The sequence below is a fragment of the Mirounga angustirostris genome, unplaced genomic scaffold (genome assembly GCF_029215605.1).
Source record: "Mirounga angustirostris isolate CCGP_5_RB_7025 unplaced genomic scaffold, mMirAng1.0.hap1 SCAF_11, whole genome shotgun sequence".
NCBI lineage: Eukaryota > Metazoa > Chordata > Mammalia > Carnivora > Phocidae > Mirounga > Mirounga angustirostris.
The window spans coordinates 103251071-103257481 of NW_026991719.1; positions in this window are offsets into that span (position 1 = coordinate 103251071).

A 6411-nucleotide genomic window follows, 5' to 3' on the forward strand; every position below is an offset into this window, starting at 1 on the left:
TGATGTAGTGATAGAACACGTGCTATCTTAATTCCTGATTTTAAAGTGAATGATTTTATCATTTCTTCATAGAATATGATGCTTGTCACAGGTTTTAAAAAATATTTTATTCATTGGGGGACCTGGCTGGCTCAGTGGGTAAAGCATGCAACTCTTGATCTCGGGGTTGTGAATTCAAGCCCTACTTTGGGGGTAGAGTTTACTTAGTAAAAATAAATAAGTAAATATTTTATTTGTATGTAATTCATATATCATAAAATTTACCCTTTAAAGTATATAATTCAGTGTTTTTTGCTATATTCAGAAAGTTGTGTAACCATCACCACTATCTAACACAAGAATATTTTCATCACCCTAAATATAAATTCCTTGCTCATTAATAGTCAGCACCCATTCCCTCCAATCCCCAATCCCTGGAAACCACTAATCTATCTTTTGTCTGTATAGATTTGCCTGTTCAGGACACTTTTGTATAAATACAGTTGTACAATATGGGGCCTTTTGTGTCTGTTTCTTTAACTTAGCATAATGATTTAAAAGTTCATCCATACTGCAGCAAATATCAGTATTTCCTTCGTCTTGATTGGTGAATACTATTTCATTGTATGGATATACCATTATTTTAAAATAAATTCATCAGTTGAGGAACATTTGGATTGTTTCTACTTTTTGCCTTTGTAACATAATGCTATTTAAAAAATATTGTATAGGGGTGCCTGGGTGGCTCAATTGGTTGACCTCCAACTCTTGGTTTCAGCTTGTGACATAATCTCAGGGTCGTAGGATCAAGCCCCATATTGGGCTCCATGCTCAGTGTGGAGTCTGCTTGAAATTCTCTCTCCCTTTCCTTCTCCTTTTCACTCAGCTCCTCACCCCCCCCACTCATGCCTGCACCTTTTCTCTTTCTAAAATAAATAAGGGTACCTGGGTGGCTCAGTCAGTTAAGCATCTGTCTTTGGCTTGAGTCATGGTCCTGGAGTCTTGGGATTGAGCCCTTCATGGGGCTCCCTGCCCAGCAGGGAGTCTGCTTCTCCCTCTACCCCTCACCCCACTTGTGCTCTCTCTCTGTCAAACAAATAAATAAAATCTTTAAAAAAATAAAAAATAAAATAAATCTTTTAAAAATTTTACTGTACAAGTTTTTATTTATACATGTTTTCAATTATCTCAGGTATATACCTAGGCCATATGGAAACTCTATATTTAATTTCATGAGGAACTGCTAAGCTCTTTTTCAAAGTAACTGTACTGTAGATTTTTAAAATAACTTTTTAAAGTAAGTGAAGCTTCTTTCCATTTATATTATATTTGTTTGCATCCCTACATGCACCCCAATGTTTATAGCAGCAATGTCCACAGTAGCCAAACTATGGAAAGAGCCAAGATGTCCATCAACAGATGAATGGATAAAGAAGATGTGGTATATATATATATATATATATATATATAAAATGGAATATTGTTTGAATCAAATTTGAATTTATATTAAAATTATGAATGGATGTTGTATTTTACCAGATTATTTTTTCTGTATTTATTGAGATATATGTTTTTTCCTCCTTAATTTTAAAATTACATTAGTAGATCTTCTGTCATTGAATCAAACTATCATTCTTAGAATAAATCCACCCACCCATAATGGTTTGACTGGAATGTCTGGAATTCATGCATTCATAACTTAGTTGGAATTTTTACTTTAATGTTGATGGATAAGGGTCCTATATTTTTTTTTCTTTTCTCATTTGATTCTTTCCTTGTGTTGGTATAAAAGTTATAATGCTTTCCTAAAATTGGTTTGGAGTATTTCTTCTTTTTCTATGCCTTTAAAGTTTAAAATATTCCTTTTCTTGAAAGTTTGATAGAACACACTCATAAAACTGCCTAGGTTTAGTGATTTATTTTTGGGATAAGACTTTAAAATACTGATCTCATTTTGTTAATAATTACAAAAGACAAATAAGAAGCCCTATTTCTTTTATTTCACTCATGTTTTCAAAATTATTAAGATAATGTTGTTCATGATATTTCTCATTTATCTTTTAATATCTGCTACATTTTTACAACTTTTCCTATGTTTTAGTGATATAAACCTAGTCAAGGAATTTTGGTTTCCAGCATATATCCAGGCAAAACTGTATCCTGGACTGTAGTCATATTTGAAATTGAGGAAGAAGTGAGTTACATGGAAGTCTGATATATCCTCACTCTCTTCTAATTTCAAAAGTAAATTATGTATTTCTTTGGTGTTGGTTGTGATCTCTCCTCTTTCATTCATGATTTTATTTATTTGGGTCATTTCTCTTTTCTTTTTGATAAGTCTGGCCAGGGGCTTATCAATCTTATTACTGAGTATTTACACCAAAGATAGAAATGTAGTGATCCGAAGGGCTACGTGCACCCCAATGTTTATAGCAGCAATGTCCACAGTAGCCAAACTATGGAAAGAGCCAAGATGTCCATCAAAAGATGAATGGATAAAGAAGATGTGGTGTGTGTGTGTATATATATATATATATATATATATACAATGGAATATTATGCAGCCATCAAAAAAATGAAATCTTGCCTTTGCAACTACATAAATGGAACTGGAGGGTATTATGCTAAGCGAAATAAGTCAATCAGAGAAGAACATTTATCATATGCTCTCACTGATATGAGGAATTCTTAATCTCAGGAAACAAACTGAGGGTTGCTGGAGTGGTGGGGGTGGGAGGGACGGGGTGGCTGGGTGATGGACACTGGGGAGGGTATGTGCTATGGTGAGCACTGTGAATTATGTAAGACTGTTGAATCACAGACCTGTACCTCTGAAACAAATAATACCTTATATGTTAAAAAAAAAAAAAAAAGATAGTAGGAAGGGAAAAATGAAGGGGGGGGAAATTGGAGGGGGAGACAAACCATGAGAGAATATGCACTCTGAGAAACAAACTGAGGGTTCTAGAGGGAAGGGGGGTGGGGGGGGTTAGCCTGGTGATGGATATTAAAGAGGGCATGTATTGAATGGAGCACTGGGTGTTATATGCAAACAATGAATAATGAAACACTACATCAAAAACTAATGATGTAATGTATGGTGATTAACATAACATAATAAAATTAAATCTAAAAAAAAAAGTAAATTACGGTTGTTTAAAAAAATAAAGTGAGGGGCGCCTGGGTGGCTCAGTCGGTTAAGCATCTGCTTTCAGCTGAGGTTATGATCCCAGGGTCTTGGGATAAGGCCCCACATTGGGCTCTCTGCTCAGCAGGGAGCCTGCTTCTCCCTCTCCTTCTGCCACTCCCCCGCTTGTGCTTTCTGTCAAATAAATTTTAAAAATCTTTAATTTTTTTTTTTAAAACTAAAGTGATATAAAAATACATGATTTGAAAAGTTACAGTCTCTTATTATTTTTTCCCCAGGTGTAATCACTGTTAACACTTTGGAATATACTCTTTCCAGATATTATTTATTTATGTACATATTTATTTCTATTCAAATGAGAGTATAGTTAAATATACTCTTTTAAAACTTCACTTTTTTAAAGTTAATATATCTTGAGTATATTTTCATGTCCTATATCCTGGAATTTAAGAGTATTTTTGATAGGCTGCATACTAGAAGTCTAATCTATTTTCATTTCTACCATGGTTCCTCTTTTGAATACAGTTCACAGTTACCTCTCCCTTCTTTGACCTCCTTTAATATTTATCTTATTTAATTCCTCTACAATTTAGCACTTGATTATATACCATCTTCTGTTTTCTTTAATACATTGATCTCTTATTGTTTCATATTAACCAGTCCTGTTTCCTTGGTAAGACTGTTTTGTTTTCTTGTATTCCACCATCACAGTAAGAACACAGTGGATGCTCACCTACTTGTTTACTTCATTTGATCTTATAAATCTGGGCTTCTCAACTTCAGCAAGCAAATGCATACAAATTATATTCACATTGATTTCTCTTTAACTAACCAGGAAATATTTTTTTTCTCACTACAATCTTGAAGAAAGAAAACATGTTGTGTTCACATTCTGCACAGCCACTAGCACACTGTCCAATCTCAATAAATGTTAAACAAGAAAAGCTGAGATATATTAAACATTGCCCTGAAGTTCATTTTCTCTGCAGATTTCAGTATTTATTCTAACTCAAGCTTTCTCTGGCCTACGGTTGATTTTCATAAAGGGATTCATCTGTTCATCTGTCTCCTTATTTTAGGCCAAATGTGTTTACATGTAGGGATGGGGCCAGGGCAGAAATAGTTCAATATTTCTAATTATTTTATTTGTTCATTAACAAATAAGAGTATTTTTACACCAAATTAAAAAGAAAACAAAGCTTTTCAATAGCTGATGAGCTTTCCTGACACATTCTCATTCACTTGTGCTAATTAACAAAGCATATGTATAGAGTACTTACTATATTTAATATAGGATATTCTTAGTATAATATATATTCTTAATTTTAATGTTGGTAACTACAATTTGTATCTTTTGACATCCTCTGGAAACAGTCTTCTTTTTATATGTAAGAGAATAGCTTCACACATGAAGTATTTTGTTCTGAAAAATCCTTCTGCATTACTTCCCTGCTTATGCTGTACTAAACACTAGGTGTTTTGTTAATATCCTGCGATTTCCTTATCTTTCAAACTGCTGTATAATAGAATCTCTCTGCTACTGGTGAGAGGCAAGTATATCTTGCCATAAGATTTCTGAATGTGCAATCTTCTCAACAGGAATGCCAAATGCATCTGTAGTTCCCTTTCCAGTTGTTTTGTACACAGGCTTCTAACAGGATTGTGTCCAGATAGTTTTTGCTGAGGTATAGAGTAAATGTCTTACAAGAAAAGGATTTATAATTTGACATAGACAGGAGCCTTCATGGCCAGCTGTGTGCTCCGCTATTTCTAGAGGAGAGCTTTGAAATCCCTCATACAGAACAGTGTTTAGAATAAATGCCAATGCATGATAATCCTTAAGTTCATCTGGCCTAGCTAAGATATAAATTACCATAACAAGAAATCAAACTGAGTCTTAGTATCTGAAATCCTTCAGATGAGGATCTATATCACTCTATAACTGTGAAGTATGTTAAAAACCAAACATATTCTGTACTACAAGCACCAATATCACTCTATAACTGTGAAGCATGTTAAAAACCAAACATATTCTGTACTACACGCACCTGCTTCTTACATTTTACATGTTCTAGAATCACATCAGATGAGCCAGCAATACCTTCTCTAGCAGAAGTGAAGTCATTTAAAGATTTTTTTTAAGTTTTCTAAGATTCACATTTCATATTTTAAGACACACAGGACAGTACTTGCTTACAAAAGGAGGAAATACAGATGTTGGTGACTTCTGATTAAGCATGGCTGATTAAATCTCTGAAAATTAGATAAAAATCATAAGATTCAAGAAAGTAGAAGAGGTAAAAACAATAGAGGAGAGATGCGAATAACATGAGGGAGCAGTTACAGATATAATAAAACTTAGAAGGCTGAAAGCTAAGTGTATAAGAGTAATGCAGAAACAGGATAGAGAATAACAGTGAAACAGTCAATTTTTTGTGTTCAGAACTTAGGGTAGGATCAGAAATTATAATCACCAGGTCGTTCTGAAGGTCTAGATGGGGGCATGTTTCAAAAAAAAAAAAAAAACAAGAAGAGTGTTTTATAGTCTGTGTAAAGAACACTTAGACCTCTAGATCCACTCCCAATTCTGACATAAAAGGGAAATATTGAAACAAAGGGATTCTGAACTTGTAGATCATTGGCACAACTAAGAAATGCAGATGCATTATCTAGAATATTATTTCAGAATCTACATCCTGAATGATGCAATGCTCTCAACCCTTTCTAGAGCACTGGCAATTAAATTAAAATCCCAGGAAAGGAATTGGTGGATGGATTTCTACCTGGGTTGATTAAGCAACCCAGAAAAGATAATGTACATGTAAAGATTGCAATCAGCTTTTTAGTGTCTCATTCCTAAATATGAAAAAGTCCTACAGTGAAAACTGTGAAAATGAAAAATAAACCAAAACAAACAAAATTGGGAGTTTAGAAGAAACAAAGTTAGTACAGAGAGCAAAACAGGGTGCCATCATCTTCATCTTCTTCATCATCATCATCATCATCATCATCATCATCATCGCCATGCACTGAACAATAAAAGAAATCAATAAAATGGTTGGGAAAAAAAGTCAATGAAACTGCACAGAAAAAGTAGGTAAAATGTCAGAACTTGGATACAACAGAAAAGATAAGAAAACAGTAGGAGGCTCTACTTCTGCATAACAGAATTTACAGAAAAGCTTGAAAAGTAATTAAAGAAAAGAAATTATCAATAAAATCATAAAATGGAATTTCCATAACTGAAGAATATGAGCTTCCATAATGAAGGTGCCAACCAAATA